The sequence below is a fragment of the Octopus bimaculoides genome, chromosome 13, assembly GCF_046866305.1.
Source record: "Octopus bimaculoides isolate indiv1 chromosome 13, ASM4686630v1, whole genome shotgun sequence".
In the NCBI taxonomy this organism is placed as follows: domain Eukaryota; kingdom Metazoa; phylum Mollusca; class Cephalopoda; order Octopoda; family Octopodidae; genus Octopus; species Octopus bimaculoides.
This window is the reverse complement of record NC_142940.1, coordinates 61,243,143-61,265,466: the sequence shown is the minus strand read 5'-3', so window position 1 is coordinate 61,265,466 and position 22,324 is coordinate 61,243,143. Positions and strand designations below refer to the sequence as shown.

Below are 22,324 nucleotides of genomic sequence, written 5' to 3'. Positions count from 1 at the left end.
TCGCACAAGATGTATTCTACACCGTCATCTTTTCATATATATATATATATATATATATATAAGGCAATATATACTATATATACTATCCTTATTCAATAGAAATAGCACAAGCCACACGGCGATATGTATTTAATATAGCAGACAATGAAATTGTTAAAATAACATATGAAGCAGCAAAATAAAATAAATCCTGTGACAAATCGAAGAAGATGTAGGTCACACACTGCCAAATGATAATTCAACACAAACCTGAGAGAGATGTGGAGTATAAGAAACTCGTAAGAAATATTTAATAAAAAGGACAACAACCATGTTTTGTTACCAGTTGGAATATGCTTGGGGCATATTGGAATCCGTAAGAAAGTCATTCACAGCATTCTGTTATGGAGAAAATTTCTCGTTGTATAGAAATAGGTTTTTAAATACACCGAGTCAGCAAACAGCACTCCGTAACCAGACTGCGGGATACCTGTATTTCGGCGTGGTTATCTCCTCTTCAGCTACAGAGATCGGAAAGGCAGACGCTGCAAACTAACGCAAGAAACCTTTTATGATAAAAGTAGATAACCACTCCGAAGTGCCTATCGAAGAACAGAATTATAAGAAAAACATCTTCCTCTCTCTTTTCTCCTTTCTCAAAGAGTCTCATGTATTGTTCCTAGCCATGTATAGTCCAAAATTACCCTTCATTGATCCAAGCCTGTATCCTAAGCTTTTTCGTCATCTTTCACCTTCTGAGCATAGTATACCTCCGACAACATTATCTAATGTGTTCTTCCTCTAGATAATAATTTGATGGAGATTTCGCTGCCATTTCGACTACGTCGAGCGCTGACGTTAGAGGCTCCAACATCGATATATATTTTCCTGCAAGCTAATTCCGATTTCCTCGCTCGCAGATGCTTTGATAAATGTAATAATAGCAATAATATAGAAGCGTTGGAATATGAAAACTAATTCAATAATCCAATAGCAAATACGAACCAGTTTGCAAAGCATGAATGGTAAATTTTTCTTTAGCTTCTCTTCCATGTGGGATTGTATCATATTAGAAGAGCTGAAAATGGACGCCTTCATTCAATTTTGTTCCATCAACGGGTAGTTGATAAGGGGTGAGATCCACAGGGAAGAAATAAATAAATGAATATATCCAATATTTAATGGCCGTGTTTTGTATATACAGAGGCATGTGTGTATTTATATCCATACGTAAATATATATATAGGCAATACATGTGTGTGTGTGTGTGTGTGTGTGTGTGTGTGTGTATGTGTGTGTGTATATTCAAGTACATTTGTGTGTCTGTGTGTGGTTATTGCGTGGGCGTAGTGTGGACGATTGGTTAGTAAGTTCGATTCCAGTACGAGATGACTTTACAATACATTTGCTTTACCGGAAACAGCTTGTCACGTGGATTGTTCTTGTAATTCAAAAGATGCATCTTACACAATATGTCACTTCCCATTTTATCTGAAAATCGAAAATTGAAAACTTATGTTCGGAGTACACGTATCTATGGAGAACTCAGCCACATAAGCGTTAATACGGGAACAAGTATTTCATTTGATTAGATAACTGAATTCTCCTCATCGTCATATATATATATATATATATCCTTGGCGGAGGTAGGACGCTATCTTTATTCAATAAAACTTTTTCCTGCCATGCTTGTATAAATTTTGTGATTAAGATGGCTCTCATTTCCGATTGGGCGAAGGATCTTGTAGAAGCCCCTTGGTTGAAGAAAATATTTTTGGGCAGAGACACATTATGCAAACCACACGATACACTTGCCGACCTGCCATCAAACAACTCTTTCTTAATTACTTTCTTTCTTTCCTTCCATTTTCCTTTCTTTTTTCTTTACTTCTTTCCTTCTTTCTTTCTCTCTCTCTTTCTTTCTTTCCTCCTTTTTTCTTTCATTTTTTCTTTACTTTTTTCTTTCTCTCTTTTTTTCTTTCTTTCTTGAAAGGCAAAGTTGACCTCGGTGGAATTTGAACTCAGAACGTAAAGACAGACAAAGTACTGCTAACCATTTCGCTAGCGTTTCTGCCAGCTCGTCGCCTTCTTCGCTTTGAGATATTGAGAACCTTGTGATTTCTCAAGGGAATCTATTTTCACAACCAGACGATATATATCTCCATTAAAATTATTCTCATATATGATTTCCCAATACATATTTATTCATAATTATGACGTATTAGTACTCTGGTTTTAACATACGTACATACATACATACATACACAAGCACACGCACACGCACACTTACACCCTCAGATATGCAAACACACACACATACAAACAGACATGCACACACACACGCACACACATACAAACAGACATGCACACACACACGCACACGCACACACACACACACACACACACACACACACACACACACACACACACACACATATATATATATATATTAATGTCTGCTTGTAAGTTATAATAGTTTAGTAGACCGAAACTACGAAGTCACTATCAATAATAATCATTTCAATAGGTAATACACACACACACACACACACACACACACACACACACACACACACACACACACAGTTAGTAGTTAATAAATCGTATGACATACACCTACTAGTTTGCCGGCAAAGCACTTCGCTGGCTCAGTGTTCGTTGGGTATTATTTGATTAATGACAGAGACGAAGATGGAAGATACGGCAATCATTATTGATCACTACGATCGTTTCGACTCATCTAGCATCAATCCCTGAGGAGACACACCTACACCGAAGGCGACACCTAAAACAGTTGTGCAGCCTCCCACCCACTATGGATTGATGCTAGATGGGTCGAGGAAACGATTGCAGTGATCAATAAAGATTCTCGTATCGTCCATCTTCCGTTTAACTCATTAATTATACACACACATATATATATATTATATGAACTGATTGCATCATGGCAGACAGAAGTTAACCATTCAGAAACACACTAAAACCGTTAACTTGAGTTTATTTGCAATTTGGTGCTTAAATTATCGTTGCTTCATACTAAGACCTGACAAGTATTTGTGGTGCACAATCTTTTTATTGGTTAACAGGTTTCAATTTCGAGCAGCAAAAAATGTTGACGCTATATTGGAAGTAATGTTAACGATCTTGTGTATTTCTGAATGGCTGACTTGTGTCATCCACGCTACCGCTGGTTTAGTTTCGGCACATGTTCTCAAATCAACACACTTGCTACTGGGCTGTGTGTTGTGTTCTTGGGCAAGACACTTTATTGGTACACGAATACGTCTATGCGAACAATGTGACCGAAGAGAGAAATATATATATATATATATATATATATATATATATATATATATATATATATATATATATATATATATATATTCATGTATACATACGTATATTTATAGATATAGAGATACGTGTAAGTATGTATTTAATATGATATTCTTCTATTTCGCATTCCCATGGCTATAACTATACAAACACACAGCTGAGTAGATACAAACACCTAATAAATAACACGATATCCAAAAGATATCACCGGCAGTCTCTGGCGACAATGGTAATATTTCCATTAATTTTCTCTTGGTAATTGGAAATTGAAAGTATGGAACATTTCCTGTGTCCAACACATTTAAGTGTTTCGAGTTTCGTTTTTAATTAACTCTCTTTCTCTCTCTCCCTCCCGCCTTCTTTCTTTATTTCTCTCTCTCTCTCTCTCTCTCAGACACACTCATTTTATCTGTATATCTCCTTTAGCTCACTTTCTCGTTCTTTCTTTCTCCCTCCCTCCCTCCCTTTCATTGTCTTTAATTCTCTCCTCGTTTCTTTCTCAATCACTCTCTAGTTTCTCATTAGCACTTATAATAGACAATTTGGGTTACACACACGCACACACAGACACACAGACACACAGACACAGACACAGACACACACACAGGTGAAAAACACTCACACATTCACCCTCACAAACTCACACATTTACACAAAACGCCATACGCTTTCACACATATCGTATATATACGCAGACATACACAATTTCGTGTACAAGCTCACACACAGAGTCAGTGAAATGTTTTCTTAACTGCTCACTCGAGAATTGTAAATTTTGTGGAAGTTATTGTTGAAAAAACAAAAGATGTAGGTATCACTCGACAATTAAATAGAACTAAATGTTTATACAATTAATTAGCACGATAACAACATTTACCTTAATCTAGCTAAGATCTCCCTCATATTACAAAAACCAAACATTTTCCATCAGTCATTAGGAATCTTACCTCTTGTACAGCTCTCTGTCATCACAAACTAATCCCATGAAAAACATACTTCCACCATCTACTTATTTACTACTCCAGCTGCGCCGCAGACTCAATCATTCAGGATACCCCTATCGTCACTGGCCTCTAGATTTCTATTTAACTCTTGTCCAGTTAATAAACGCATGCCATCTGATGCTGTTTACCGGTCCCGTATTAAAATATAAACCATGTTTTTAGCCTTCTCTATTTTTCCTTTCTCTCTTGGATCCTCACAACTCCTAATTTCTTTAGGCATGAAATCCTTATATTCGGTCCTGTCACCACGGCGAATCCTTCAACAGTTTTTAGAGCCCGTCCTTTACTGAAGACAACGACCACTACCCTTTTCTGTTTATTGAACTCGTCTTCGTTTTAGTCTGTTTTTCCTCTGTTGAATTATATGAGCATTCCACTGGTGACGCCATGGGTAATACAGTTGACTCTAAATATACTAATTTCTTCGTGGATTATATTGAGGCTAAGATCTTTGCTCAACCCAAAAGGCCAATCTCGGAATATTAACGACTACAATGGCGACACCTTATTATTTAGGTAGGCACAGACTATTTTCATTTCTTACATCAACATTCCTGTACGACTCCTCACACTTGTGTCACTTTTTTTGTTATTTTTGTTGCTATCGATAACCTCTTTCCTGCCCATCTGCAATATTACATCCTGGTGCACTATCGCTACAGAATCCACAATTAACACCCATGTTTCGAAAGTTCAATTATCCAAACCCCAAAGAATTCCTCTCAACACATGGCTATGATGCTCCCCCACTACTTTTACTCATGATCAGAGACGCACATATCGTCAGCCACCAAGGGACTTGCTCAACTGGTTAAGGTCAAGCAACTGTGTGGTAGTGAGCAGAATATTTGCTGCAGCCAATCTTTTATACCAAGACAAAATAATGTACAACATCATCATCATTATTATTATTATTATTATTATTATTATTATTATTATTATTATTATTATTATTATTATTATTATTATCATTGCCTTTGCACAGCTTCTAACGCTGGAGATGTAATATGGTATTAGCTGTTCACTACCAGTGAACTAAGGTAACACCTCTTATTTTTCGAGCACCTTCCGGAGTATTCGAGCGGTTCCAAGCAGTGCTGTTTTCTGCAAGTGCTCCACCCTTATTGCAGCCCCTATTTGTTCCATGTACTTCTCGAGATTTTTAATCACTGTTCCTAGGACTCCGAGAATTATTGGTACTACTACCACCTTTTTCATCGACCACAACTGCTTAACCTCCCAAGCTAACCTGTCATATCTGTCGACTTTTCTTTCTTCCTTATCGCATACCTTGTTGTCAGCTGGGCATGCTATATCTATGATCAAGCATAGTTTATTTTCTTTCTCAATTAAGACTATGTCTGGCTTCCTATTCTCTATCTCATGGTCTCACTAATTATTATTATTATTATTATTATTATTATTATTGCTATCTATCTATCTCTTTTAAACACACACACACACACACACACACACACACGCACACACACACACACACACACACACACACACACACACACACACACACACACACACACACACACACACACACACACACACACAATTTCTGCCAACCAACCCTATCAGCGACCATTCCTTGGTCCGTCCATCGACGAAGGGTTCTGACCCAAATGTGAGACTCTTGCCATTCCTTCCTCGTGGCAAAATTCTTTCATTGCACTCTGCCAATTTTTGGTACTTACTATCTGCCGATGCAATCCATTGCAAGAGTTTCCTTGGCTGCTGTTGTTGTTTCACTGTTATGCAATTAAAGTAGCTCAGAAGCAGAGAGGAACCACTTAAGAAATTAAATACATATCATTAGTAGTGAAATATGAAATTTACCCTTGAGTGATTTTTTCAATTAGACCGATATTAGAAGCGGACATATTCCATCAATAATTTCCTTTTACTCTTTTAGCCTTTTATTGGTTTCAGTGACTGGGTAGTGGCTATGCTGAAGCACCCGCATTAATTCCAGAAAATGTATTCTTAAGTCGTAGGGGTTAGGGTATTAAGTTTGGAATAATGATCGTTATTGTGTTGCTCTGTCGATGGTTGTTGCTGTTGTTGTTGCTGTGGTTTGATTTCAAGCCAACCTTTCTCGAGCAGAACAATTATCAATGGCGTTACGAGCGTGACGATCCCGACTTTTCCTCCAGACACAGTATACGCCGGACTACATTATTTGAAGTGTCTTTTTTATGTCTAAAGAAGGTTTTTGTGAGTTAAGGGAGGTTTGTTCACCTGTTTATTGATTTATGCCAATACCAATGCGAAAAACCAGCGCTTCATAAACATTAGCACAAGGAGGGGAGGCACGGTCGACTCGCTTCACGGCGATATTTGATTTCTATTTATTTTCATCGACTCCAGAAATACACACACACACACACACACACACACACACACACATACACACATACACACATACACGTATACACGCATACACACACACGCGCATACACACACACAAACACAAACTTACGCATATACACACAAACACAAACACATACACGCATGCACAGACACACACCCAAACACACACACACACACACACACAAACACAAACACAAGCACACGCACACACACACGCATACACACACACACGCACCAGCACACACAAGCACAAACACATACACGCATGCACAGTCACGCACACAAACACACACACACACAAACACAAACATACACAGACACACGCAAACGCACACATACACGCACACGCACACTCACTAACAAACACACACACATATGTGTGTGTGTGTATTTTTGTATCCATTTACGGATTTAAACTATGTGCTTTCTATATCTGTTGTTTACTCAATAATTTCTCTCTTGCTCACATCGGGTGCCAGACAAACGGACGGAATATTTGCTTCAATAAACACTTGGAAACCTTCCATACCATTCTCTCTTCCTCTCTGTCTTTCTCTCACTTTCACTCTCTATCTCTCTCTCTCTCTCTCTCTCTCTCTCTCTCTCTCTCTCACTCTCTCTCTCTCTCTCCTTTACTCTCTCTTTCTAACTGAAATGTGTCTATTTGCAAAAATAATACAATTTTCCAATTTCTGCAATTGTTAAAGCGTTTCTAGTTCCTTATATAGTCTAGTTTTGTTTCATACATACACACACACACTCACGCACACACACACACACACGCAAACATATATTCGTGTGTGTGTGTGTGTGTGTATGTGTGTAGGCGCGCGCGCATATATATATATATATATATATATATATATATATATATATATGTATGTATGTATGTATGTATGTATGTATGTATGTATGTATGTATGTATGTATGTATATAAAAAACATTTTCAGAATGAGATAAAAACCCAAGACTGTGAAAAATTTTAGAACAGTTATAAATAGAAGGTCTTACAGCTGTTTCCGGGATATTTTATATAACTCTTCATCGGAGACGGTGTGAGAAAGTGGTTAAGCAATAGTTATTCTAGATAAGAAAGTGGGGGAATGAAAACAGACGTGAGATATGCAGGGATATTGCATCTGTAGATCATATTATTCTGCCTTGACGTGTGCGGTGTGTGTATGTGTAGGTGTGAGGATGTGGGGCTGGGAAGTGGTCAGTGCTAGTGTGTGCGTGGTGGTGTGATGTGATGTGATGTGTTGTGTGGTATGGTGGTGTATGATGTAGTGGTATGTGGTGTGGTGTGATGGTGTTGGGAGGTGGGGGAGGCGAGAGTGATATATATATATATATATATAATATATAATATATGTAAAACAGAGAGGAGATAGACTGACAGGAAGACAGGCAGAAAGCTAGATAGCTAGACAGAGATAGATAGATAGATAGATAGATAGATAGATAGATAGATAGATAGATAGATAGATAGATAGATAGATAGATAAATTGGATAGATGAATGGATAGACAGACAGACAGACCTGTGTGCGTTCATGTGTAGGTGTGAGTGCGTATGTCGCTTCCAGTGCAACTCCAACTGTATTTTCTACTTCTATATTTCTGGAACTAAATAACTAAAACAGCTTCCTATTATTACAAGCATATAATTAATGCACGAGCTTCAGGGAGAGGCTACGATAGCTTGAATTGAGATTTCATTTTGGGGTCAGAGGTCACGGAGAACGAATCGTTGATAAATGTATTTTTTATGACGGGTTGTGTGGTTACGAGAGAAAAAAAATCAATTAATTATATCTATTTAAAACAATCAATGACGTAAAAGGTTCATTATGATTACTCAGATAATTATCTCTATTTATCACACTTTCGTTTGATACATAATATATTGATCCATTAATCGATTGATTGATTGATGGACTGACTGATTGATATGCATTATGCTTTTGTGATGGTGGTGGTGGTGGTGGTGGTGGTGGTGGTGGCTATGGTTGTGATGGTGGTGTTATTAGTTGTGATGGTGGTGATTAAGCATACATACATATAAACACACATGGATATGTAAGAATATATATGTGTGTGTGTGTATCTGTATATTTACATACACACACACACACACGCACGCACACACACACACACACACACAAACACACATGTACATAAAAATTTAGAAACTTTGAAAACGTGAAATAATTCTTTGGGGAAAGGTGAATCTCGAAGCAGATAACGCTATAAATAATAGCGTGAAGATATTAGGTCGAAAAAACAGCTTGGATAGAAATAGTCGAAGGCTGTCTGATGGACACGAAATCACGTGACCTGTAAATGACAGACCAAAGCAGCCATTGGTATTTCTCTGCGTGTTTTCCAATCTTTATTCATATCATCGAGAATAGCGTTATATATAAATACATTCATACATACATACATACATCGACACATATGAGGGGGAGGGCGAAAAGTTCCTGGCTTTAAGGGTATGACGAAAGACCTGGCTCGAGGTCCAACGTTTTACAGGGTTTAAAAAAACTGAAAGACTGCTGCAGTAAGTGTGTGGCTCTGAGAGAGAAATATGACGAATAACATCATTATTAACTGATTCTCATGTATTTCCTTTTACCAAAACCAGGAACTTTTCAGTATCAACCCCCCCCCTCATGTATACATATATATACATACATACATACATATATATATATATATATATATATATATATATATATATATATATATACACATACATACATACATGCATATATACACACACATACATACATATATGTGTATATGACCAATTTAAAATACTATTTAAATACTATTGGAAGTTACACGCAAAGAACTGGAATCTTCTATGTATACCATTCTGCCTAAATAATGGATCTACAAATGCAATATCCCTACATATCTCACGTCTATTTTCATTCCTCCACTTTCTATTTCATATCTTATCTAGAATAACTTTTGCTTAACCATCTTCTCACACCGTCTCCGATGAAGGGATATATAAAATATCCCGGAAACAGCTGTAAGACCTTCTATTTCTAAATGTTCAAAAATCTTTCACAGCCTTAGATTTTTATCGCATTCTGAAAAAAATTTGTATATATATATATACGTATGTATGTGTGTGTATATATATATATATATATATATATATATATATATATATATATATATATATATATATATATATATATATATATATATACATACATACATACATACATATATACATATATATATATATGCGTGGGCGCGTGTGTGTGTGTGTGTGACTGTGAATGTGTATGCATGTATATGGTTTGTGCTTGCGTGTTCGTGTGTGTGTGTGTGTGTGTGTGCTTGCACATGCCGTGATAAAGTTGGACATGAAAGAATTTTAACAAAATTTCGGTTGCAACATTTTCTGAGTTTCCAGACAACATTTCTGCCTTTGTACCAATCGTATTCACACAGGTCACGCATGACATTTTAGCATTTATCTACTTATTTAGCAGAAATCGTTTATTTTTTATGTGAGGCAGACATGTTTTTTTTTTGTTTTTTTTCTTCAGACCAAGATCACGGAGTATACATAAACACCAACGCGTAAATATGCATGTTAGAATATATTCTAGAGAATAGAAGAGCAAGATCTGTGTTGTCGAAGTAATAGAGGATTATTGTTGTTAGATCAGCAAAATGATACAAAAACTGAGTGATGTTTAAAAGAAGTGAGTTCTGGTGATTTATTCAACAATACATGCATTGTAAACAAAATATTCTTTCTTTGACACACACACACACACACACACACGCATATATACACATACATACATACGTATGTAACTCTGTATGTAACTCTGTATGTAAGTATGTATGTATGTATGTATTATGTATGTACCGTTACAGGCAGGGTTGGCAAAAGGTACTCCATCGAGTGAAATAAACATTATTTAATATATTCAATTTACAAAAAAAAAAAACTACTAATAGTTTCATGCTTTGTAGATACAATAATTTGACAGATTTATGTAACCTGCCATGTATCTCCAAAGGATGGAACTATCAGCAGTTCTTATGTAAATTGTGTATGTTTAGTGGTATTTACCTCTCACTGGATGGAGTACTTTTTTATATTGATCCTACCTATATCGGAACTATAAACTATAAACTATAAACTATAAACACAAACACACACGTGTGTGTATGTATATATATATATATATATATATATATATATATATATATATATATATATATATGGGAGAATATACAAATAATAACAACAGACGAGGACAGGTGGTGTAAATAACAAAAGGATATATTAGTATGACGCTCGGGAATACGGAAAGTCTTTGACGTTTCGAGCTACGCTCTTCAACAGAAAGAATACGGAGACAAGGAGAAAAACACGGAGAAAAAAAATTGAATAGTGTTCAGTCAACGGTCAATCATATTAATGGCCGATCATAACAATGGCTGACCGGAAGTTAGAAATTCTTTTTTCAGGAGAGCTAAGAAAGGGGGAGATAACAAACGGTGATCGGGAACGAGGGGCTGTGTGTGGAAGGTAGAATGCTGGTGATCTTGACGTATGTAGTGTGAAAATGGGGAAAGGAGAAAGGGAGAAAGTAGTTGGTCAGTTGTAGTGTGTGCGTGGTGTGATGCGAGGGTATTGGGAGGTGGGGAAGGCATGGGTGGAGTGTGGGTTAGGCTGAGGGTGGGGTAGAGGTAGGGGTCTGTGGGTAGGGTGGGGTATGTGGGTAGGGTGGGGTATGTGGGTAGGGGTGGGTGGTGGGTGTAAGGAATTGGATGGGGTGGAGTGGGAAGGTAGAGTAGGAGTGTGTTGGGGTGTGGTGGGATGAGCTTATGAGGGGGTGTTGACGATGAAGGGGGAAGGGGAAGGTGGATGTAAGAGAGGGGGAAGTTGGGTATGGGAGGGGAGAGGAAGAGAGGAGAGAGGGTGGGTATAAGAGAGGGAAGGTGGATTGAGAGAGGGGAAGGTGGGTATGGGGGGGACACACATAAACATATATTTATGCGTTTACATATATGCATTTATATATATATCATATATAAGATTTAAAAATATATATATATTTATACACTTTCACATGTATATGTATATACATACATTGAACCACACACACACACACACAAACACACGTGTGCGCGCGCGCACGTGTGTGTGCATGTGTGAGTGTGTGTTTGTGTATGTTATTGGCTGCAAAGCTACCTGAGCTACACAAAGACCAAAAGCTTCTTGCGCTGCACTTAAATAGTTTGGTAAATGCAACACGGGGAAACTTTCAGCACTTGATTCCTTTATTATGATGCCACATGTAATCATTGCGTCCAAGATAGGCTGAAGGCTTGCTGTTCAGGAGAGGGGTGGGTGATAGCATATTAAATCCATTCCACTTCTTGACTGGTATTTCATTTTATCGACTCAACAGGGAAGGTTAAGGGAGCCGAGAGAACTGAGAAGTTCGAGGACCTAGATAGAGGGACGATTGTAGAGCACAAAGGTGGAAGTTGTTGGTGTTGTTAGTGTTGTACTTGGCACGACCCAACGCAGATCGTTATCTAAGAGGTTGCAAAACACTTCATTTCACGTTGATCTGCGATCAGTTCGGCACCCGACGTGTGGCATACCGTGCACCTGTTCCTGTTCAGGCAACGAGGATTTGATGGAGCGAATGAGCAAATGTGCAGCACGGACGTTTGATCGTTATAATCAAACCAGTTCGGTAAAAGCTGAACGTTCATCCATTGTCTTCGGCGGGAGAAGCCAACGTATAAATATATGCACATGTGTGTGAGTGTATTTGTATAAGAAGTGGAAGCAGTTGGTGGAGAGGTATAATTAAAGTATTAGAAAATGTAATAACGAGACAACAGAAGTAAGCTAACCGAAACCATGTTAAATATAAATAAATGATCTGCAGGCAGAGACAAGGAACGCGTTTAATATGTAATGAAAGGTTGGTAAAATTGGGGTGCTGGAGGAATTTCAATATCGATTGATTTTGAAAGTAATGCATAAATATATATACATATATATATATATACATATATATATATATATATACATATGTATTTATATTGATATTACGTAGAGACGTAGGTATCAAACTCTTTTACTGTGCTTAAATTGTTCAAAAATTTTATTTATTCTGTTGTTTGTATTATTTAGTTTGATACCGATTTTGTATTTTCAAATTTCGACTTCATTTTTTTTGTTTAATTCTCTATAAAATTTGCCAGTCAGCAAGTTAAAGAGAGCATTGATAGATGGAATATTTAAAATGGTTGCCACGTTAAAGAAATTCAGCATGACGCTGTGATTGGCAGTCTGTTGCATGTATGTCAGTATGTCTGTAGGTTTGTATGTCTGTGTGTATGTGCACGCATGTGTGTGCATACGTATGTATCTATGCATGTGTGTGTGTGTGTGTGTGTGTGTGTGTGTGTGTGTGTTTGTTTATAACAGATGGAAAATACAATAAAATAAATCACAGCGAAGCAAATAGACACGATCGATTAGGAAGATATGAACATCTTTCACAGACATTGACACACATACATTTAATATAGACATACTCACACACTCTCATAAATATCTGCATATATACACACCCGCATATACATACATAAATATAGACACACAATTATGTATATACATATACATATATATTTATATAAATATTTCAATACATACATACATACATATATATACACACATACACACACACATATATATATATATATACAATACACACACACATATATATGTGTATATATATATATATATATATATATATATATATATATATATATATATATATATATATACAATTATACACACACACATATATAGGTGTATATATATATATATATATATATATAGCAGGTCGTATTGTAATATTATTTCTTTGGCTGATTTTCTTTTTTTTTTTCTTTTCATATCTGTTGAAAGTAATTCGACGTGGCAGTGAGAATCTAAAGCTTTTGGCAACGGTGTCTCGTTTCGTTTCTTTTTTTTATTGTGCTTGATCTTGTTTTTACATTTATTTATTTATTCATTTACTTATTTACTTATTTATTACAGTTGTTGTTGTTGTTGTTGTTGTTGTTGTTATTATTATTATTATTATTATTATTATTATTATTATTATTATTATTATTATTATTATTTTCATTATTATTATTAATATATTTTCAATAAAAAATATCGATGACTAAGATCTTAGCAAAAGATTTGCTGAAAGCTAAATAAATAGATAAAAGAATAAATAAATAAATAAATAAATAAATAAATAATGAAATCTTTATGTTCTTTGGTAATATGTCTTTCCCTACCCTTTTCTTGCTAGAACTTTGAAAACAACAACAACAACAACAATAATAATCCGAAAACGCTTTCATGAAATCATCTCGGTTTACAAAATTGACAGAAAGAAGCATGTATGTGCGTATGGATGTACGTACACGCATAAATAGAAATATGATACGTATGCCTACATATATGTATAAATAGATAAATGTTCTTATGCCTGTATACATAACATTGATATGTGTGTATATATTTGTACACATGACAGTGTGTGAACACCTGTGTGCATGTGTGCGTGTGAGTGTGTGCGTGTGAGTGTGTGTATGTGTGTAACATAATGTGATAGACAGAGGTATTACTTTTGTCACTTTAGTATAAAATGTTCGATATTTACCGTTTCTTCTATTTATTCTCTCAGCAGTTGGTCTTGTTGCAATGTTACTTGCTCTTTTGATCAGTAAGAATCAAAAGAAATTTTTCATTTAAGATCGGAGCAATGATGGAAACAAACTTCACAAAGAGATCGTGGGAGTAAAATATATTTGTCTCCCTATTCGCCAACTTAATAGCGATTTCGTATTCATCTTATAAAACGTTGCAGAGAAAAACCCATCATGTCGTTAGATGAAAAGTTTTCATTGATCAGAGACGAAACTGGAACACGATATTTAAAATTTCGTCAACAACTAATTTATTTTTTATGCAAGATGCCAGTGGCTTTAATTCAAAATTTGAAATTTATTTAATAAATCAATTAGGTACGAAATCATCAGCATGAAGTTATACGACGAAGTGTTGTTGTTGCCGTGGATGGGCAGACATTAAACTGATATTCTCTCATACCTTAAAAATTTCACGAATTTTCTCTATCCGAAAAATTGTTTTGCTGCAAATATCAGAATTCTCCGATAATTCGGCATGAGCATTGCTGACACTCATTTTCTTCAACATCTTGGATAAAATAGTTGGTCAGTGATGGTCATACTCTCGTCTACAAGTTGACAACCACCCTGTTTGTATGTATATATGCATGTATGTATGTATGTATGTATGTATCTTTCAGCAATATATTGGCAAAAATGTGACGAGAAAGATAAATCGGTGCTTTCGGCCGCTGTCCCTTACAATATTTGTTCCGCTTGAGTTGTGTATATATTTCCTTGTCACTCATATTGTTAGAAATGCAATGAACTTGTGAATGTCTCGTTGGAAAACCTGTAAGGATCGACGCTGTATTGTTTGCTAAATGTGGTACAAAGTAGAAAATATGATAAAATACCAACAAATAGTAAGAGCCATGAACGTTAGCTACGACAATACACTTAATAAAAAAGTAAAATACGAAAAAAATAAATGAGAAGAAAAATTGAGAGAGCAGCGGTCGTTGACAATGATTGACGACATGAGAAGAAAAATGCTTATGAATGGACGAACGAGTTTTCTGGCAAATAAACATTTTGCTAATAATATTGTCATAATCAGTAAGCAATATCATGGGAACATGCAATATATGAACAGGTGTAAGTCTATCATAGGATAAAATAAACGAATAAATAAATGAATAAAGAAACAAACGGATATCTTGGAGTGAAGAGGTGTGTAGAACACTATTAGTTGCATTGTAATACTTGGTAGTTATAATTTCTAAATGAATAAATAAAGTTTGTTTTGTTGCTAGAAAAAACAAAAACGTATCAGAGATGATTAGAAACTGGAATTTGAAAAAGTTTGATGATAAAAATCCATAAAACAATAATGCAAAGAAACGGTCAAAGAATAACATGAGTGACAATAAAAGAAAAACAACAAAACAGATCGTGAAGCATTAAGAAGAATTTTTAAACTGGCTCTTATTATGGCTGATATGATTTTAGCGGTTTATTCATATTTGTTGCGCATTATCGTATATCAATATAGCGATTCTCTTATCACTAATCCGCCAAGGAGATCGTTATGTATCATTAAGGATGTCGCATAAGAGCGAAACATGTCCGGAGTAGTCGCCCGTGTTTGTCAAGATCAGATAAAATTAATATTAATCGTTGAGAAAGCAGTGAGAGCTGGCAGAATCGTTAGTATGCCGAGCAAAGTGCTTAGCGGCATTTTGTCCATCTCTACGTTCTGAGTTCAAAATCCGTTGAGGTTGACTTTTGCTTTTCGTCTTTTCAGAGTTGATGATATAACAACTACCCCTTGAGCAATGAAATCGACTTAAAACCCCTTCCCCGAAATTGCTGGCCTTGTATCAAAATTTAAAACCAATATTAACCATCGAGTCGTGTATGTGCTCTTTTCCCTTTCCTCGTTGTATATGTGAGATTAATTAGTTACAAACATTTATTTGTATATTAAGTACGATGCAACAAACTTCAATAATTCATTCCTAATCTGATTAATGGAATTACATCTCATTGCGAATTTCAAAGGCTGGTGGCGCACCTTGTTCTGTTGGACATTAGTGTATAGAATAATATAGTATTCATATGTTGTTCTTATAACCTATCCCACAATCAAAGTAGAATCTTATGGAAGTAAACTAGCAAAATCATATGAAAAGCGAAAATAGATTTATACTACCAGGCGTAGGAGTGGCTGTGTGGTAAGTAGTTTCCTTACCAACCACATGGTTCCGGGTTCAGTGCCACTGTGTGGCACCTTGGGCAAGTGTCTTCTACTATAGCCTCAGGCCGGTTATTATTGACGCCTGAAGAGGCACGCTTCATTCTTTGGAGGTCAGATGCTAAGGCCATTTATTCTAAGCAGTTTGCACTTTTTCCCCTTTGCTTTGTTTATTGATGTGAAATGAGGTGGTGAGTTGGTAAAATGTTGGCTCAGACCCTCAATTACTTGGAAATAAATGGCTTCGCGGGTTACAACTGATCCAAAGGTGGTATTTATAGAACCAGTTGAAAGAGGAAGAAACAAACTTTTGTTAAAATATCCTCCTCCACGTGGTTTCGATTCACTCTTTGATAGCCAGTTCCTTCAGACGTAAGGCCTTCTGTTAGGCTAGAAATCTACAGTAATAACATAATAACCTCTTCTATAAGCTACATCTATTTTATGTGATCTAGTTAGTAAATGTTATTGATGGATGTATTTATGGAGAGTCAAGTGGAAAATATAAACGTCTCATGTTACAGTCTGTTTCACCAGTGAGTGTAAAGAAAAAACCCAGTTTTGATATATTTATTCTCACAGACTTACGACTATTAAAACAGTGTGAGAAGGATGAAACACAAGTGGAAATAACAACCCATTGATGGATAACTGTAATTACGAATAGTCGAGTAGATCAAACAGACATTAGTTTTTTTGATTCTTGCTTCTGTTTCATCTTTATATGTGTACATAGGTGTGTGTTAAAGAAACGGTTTTGTTAAACAAATCCAAACCTACGTAAAAAAAAAGTGACACGTACACACACACGCACGCATACACACACACATACATACATATGCAACTGTAGAGATGCACACACATACACAAAATAGCGTACAGGAACAGAGACACACAAATATAAAGTGAGAGAAAAGTACCCAAACTTTGCCGTTTCTTAATCCCACTACTCTAGCCTGCCATTATCCCAAAATCCGTTGGTTTAACGTACTTTATCAGTCTTAAGTCGCTTATAAGACAGACGCTGTAGAGTGGAAGCTAAGCTTCAGATGAGTCGAGTGTTTAGTCTAAGGAGGAGAGGAACAGAAGGTGAGGAGGAGGAGGAGGAGGAGGAGGAGGAGGAGGAGGAGGAGGAGGAGAGGAATGCGATGGGGTGGGAAGACGAATAAGGTAAAGGAAGAGTAGGGTGAAATAGTTCTTTAGTCCTTAAAGATTGTTAAAACTATCTCTGCGACTACGATGGTGTTTGCATACTGCCTTCAAGTAGTGACGGCTCTGTTGCCATTTGTATCTTCGTGGAACATTCCGTGATGCACGTCTTGTAATGTGTGATGGATTCAGCTAGGTGATATTGCGACTGTTTTACTTTAAACCCAGGGTATGGCAGACGATAATGTCCATATACACACGCTCACCAGTACATATATATATGTACATATACATAAATGTAAACATGTAGATAAATAGATATGCATGTGTGCGTACACGTATATATATGTGTGTGAGTGTGTGTGTGTGTGTATATATATATATAGTTATATATATATATGTGTGTGTGTGTGTGTGTGTGTTTGTGTGTATATATATATATATATATATATATATATATTGCCCGTGGGCAATTATGGAGTGAATTTTAGGGCTTATAAATCTAATATTCTCCTATCCTTCCTTCCTTAATACCGGTTCCCATAGGTTACTCATATCTGCACTCGGTCTGCTTAGGAGGTTGTTGTGTCCTAGCATATGTGCTGCTTCTTTTAGTTTTCGTATTTTCCAGTGATGCTCTCTGTCTATAAATTAAGTGGTCGATAAATTAAGTACCAGTTGCGTACTGGAGTCGATCTAATCGACTGACCCCCTCTCCCAAAATTTCGGGGGCCTAGAGTAGAAAAGAATGATGTTATCTTTTTATCCTTTACTGGTTTCAGTCATTGGACTTCAGCCATACTGGGATACCACATTGAGGAATTTTAGTCATATGAATGAACCCCAGTACATTATCTTTAAACCTAGCATTTTTGCCGGACATGGGGAACACGTGCGCTTCTTTTTGATCTTCTGTCAGCCAAGTTAACTCTTAAAGCTTACGTTGCCCCGGGACTATATAGTAGAAGGCATTTGCCCAAAGTACCACGCAGTGGGACTGAACCCGGAACCATGTGGTTGGGGAGCAAGCTTCTTACCGTCCCGCCACGCCTGCGCCTGTGATGATGATGATGGTAATGGTAAAGACAATGGTGACTGTTATGGAGATGAAGGCAACGGTGGCGGTGATGGATGAAAGGTTAAGTTATAACAATGATGGCAATGAAGATGCTGGTGATGATGGCGTCGTTTTGATTTGACATTGGATTACTACAAACACAAGATGGCGAAATGGTTAAGAGGCTTGCTTTATAATCACAAGATCCCATTAACGATCTCGATGCGTGGTAGCTTTGGCAAGTGTCGCTCCTCACAACCTCGAGTAGACCGAAGCCAAACTCTCGGACGGGTCAACCATCCAATTCAGATGTGAATCTTTGTCCCACATTGCCTCAGTTTGGTTCTGCTCCAAGTTTTACATAAACCAGTACACACGTTTGTGGGATACTCGGCCACTGACACGCTACAGCGATGAGTTGGTCGGACTGTCGAACAAACGATTGAAATTCTCATCGTTCAGATGAGAACCGACGTAGATCCATTTACTTTAAAACGGCATACTGACCTACCGACCACTACACCCACAGACACCAACACAGTGACCGACAGACAAACCCACCGACCGACCGACCGACCGACCGACCGACGGACCGACGGACCGACCTACCGACACACCGACCGACCAGCTTTCCTTTTGCTTTCTCTCGCTTCAATGGAGGTTGATGAAAACAATTTTAAATGGCATAAATATTCTGGTCGTATCGCATTCGAATATAACTTCTAAATCAAGCTGATATCGTTACAGATTATCTCAGTAACCTGGCTTATAGCTGAGAGCAATTGAGAGAGAGAGAAAGAGAGAGAGAGAGGAGAGAGAGAGAGAGAGAGAGAGAGAGAGAGGGAGAGAGAGAGAGAGAGAGAGAGAGAGGGAGGGAGAGAGAGTAGGACTAAAACAAATGACAAATTACAAATACTTCTTTCTCCCTCTCTCCCTCTCTCTCTCTCTCTCTCCCTCTCCCCCTATCCATCTATATATATATATATATATGCATAACTTTGTCTCCCTCCCCCCCGCCTGTATTCTATCTCTCTCCCACCTCTTCTCTCCATAAAAAAATTTACTAAGTTAATGATCTGAAGACTTTCTAACGAATCTATTGGTTCGATTCCTACAGATGCTTCAGGCAACAATTAGTCCTTCTACCTCCCCTCGCCCCTCAACAACCACCACCACCACCACTCCACAGCGCTCTGTCTCTCTCTCTCTCTCTCTCTCTCTCTCTCTCTCTCTCTTTCCTTTTCCTCTCCACCTTTCAGCATTGTCTATTTATATATTTTTTCTGTCTTTCACTCTCTCTCTCTCTCTCTCTCTTTCCTTTTCCTCTCCACCTTTCAGCATTGTCTATTTATATATTTTTCTGTCTTTCACTCTCTCTCTCTCTCTCTCTCTCTCTCTCTCTCTCTCTCTCTCTTTCCTTTTCCTCTCCACCTTTCAGCATTGTCTATTTATATATTTTTCTGTCTTTCACTCTCTCTCTCTCTCTCTCTCTCTCTCCTCTCTTTCCTTTTCCTCTCCACCTTTCAGCATTGTCTATTTATATATTTCTCTCTCTCTCTCTCTCTCTCTCTCTTTCCTTTTCCTCTCCACCTTTCAGCATTGTCTATTTATATATTTTTCTGTCCCTCTCTCTCTCTCTCTCTCTCTCTCTGTCCTTTTCCTCTCCACCTTTCAGCATTGTCTATTTATATATTTTTCTGTCTTTCACTCTCTATCTCTACCTCTCTCTTACACACACACACACACACACACACACACACACACACACACACACATTTGGATCGTTTTGACTACCTATCATTAATTTCTCTACCTCCCCCTCTCACTCTCTTCCTCCCTCTATCTTCATCTCTCAGGATTGTATGTTTGTGTGTGTATGTATGTGGGTGCGTCAGTATGGATGCCAATTTCTCCCTCATACAGGTACATTCTCTCTCTCTCTCTCTCTCTCTCTCTCACACGATATCTCTCTATCTCTACCTCCCTATCTCTCTGCATGTACGCATGCATGTATATATGTATGCATGTACGTATGAGTGTGTGTATGTATACATTTATGCGTGAGTGTGTGTTGAATTTTGACCAAAATAACGAAATACATATTCAAATTACGTGCAGCAACCCTAATGAGTTCTAAATAAATTACCCAAATGCCGAATCTTCGGTCACGGTTTCAATTCCTATCTAAAAATCATTCCTTTTCACTCACAAAAAAGGCATGAACATCACCCATTCTCTCTTTCTTATATTAATTACATCTTATTTGTTGTTTCAACCTTTGTTTATATAATTGTTGTAGTAATTGTTTAACCCTGGACCTATCGACAAAACATTTCACTTGTGACCATCCAGTCTGATTTTCAAACAGTGTATCGAAGACAACATTTATCTGTCCGGTATGTCCTGCATTTTTAAAAAGAATGTTAAATCGTGATTTGAGAGAAATTCGACTATTATTTCTAGCAGATCGTGTATGGCTCCTATCTGTCATATATTGGTTGTTTATGCAAGTGAGTAAGCTTGTGTATATATGTGTGTGGGGGGGGGGGGGGCATGTTTGTCGGTAGATCAAATGTCATGTAAACTTTAATGCGATGTTTGTGTAAACCATTAAATAAAGCATTCTATATAAGAGTATCGGTGATGCCCTGTTTGAAAGTTTACAGCCATTTTACGATCGTTTTAATTACATGAAGTAGAAATCGCCACATCTTTCGGTTTTCCATCTGCCAATAACCAACTGGTGTCGTATGAATATTTGCTCCACGAATAGATTTTGTACAGAATAAATCTTCGTGTCGGTCTAGCTTTGATTATTTCAGTGATCGGTTCTATTTCTGAATATTCCACAAAGGTGCACGCGTGGCTGTGTGGTAAGAAGTCTGCTTCCCAAACACATGGTTCTGGTTTCGGTCCTACTGCCTGTGTGTGGCACCTTGGGTAGGTGTCTTCTGCTATAGCTTCGGGCCGGCCAAAGCTTTGTGAGTGGATTTGGCAAATGGAAACTGAAAAAAAAACCCGAGTTGTTTTTGCTAAACAAATATGAGTAACAGTGAAAATATTACAAACGGCTTACTTTTTTTTTTTTTTAATATGGAAAGAAAATGAATGAATAACATATTTTCCATTTGGATAGTCTTCCCGTAATATTCACGGGACCAGGTTTGAAAAGTATGTTAATTTCACGAACTGAAATGTGCTGAGCTTTAAAAGGTGAAGAACGGAGAGAAATATTTCTAGCGGCAGAATTCAGCGGATGTCGAAGTGAAGGGGGTAGATAAATGGAAGAAGTAATGGATAAAAATACCCCCATCGGTAAGGCAGCTTTAATATCCAAGGAATGAGTAACTGAAAATTGAACGAAAGAAGAGTATATAGGAATATAAATGTACATAAATAGCAAAGAAAAATACAACATGAGGTGCTGAGCAATAATATATGTTTTTGTTGTATTTTTTTATGTTT

The 22,324-nt window shown here is 37.0% G+C and overlaps 1 protein-coding gene across 2 annotated transcripts in view; it reads left to right on the top strand.

The window, feature by feature from the left end:
• The window catches only part of LOC149132928 (uncharacterized), a 270,983-nt gene that overhangs the window by 41,276 nt on the left and 207,383 nt on the right, over window positions 1-22,324 (top strand). The window lies entirely within an intron of this gene.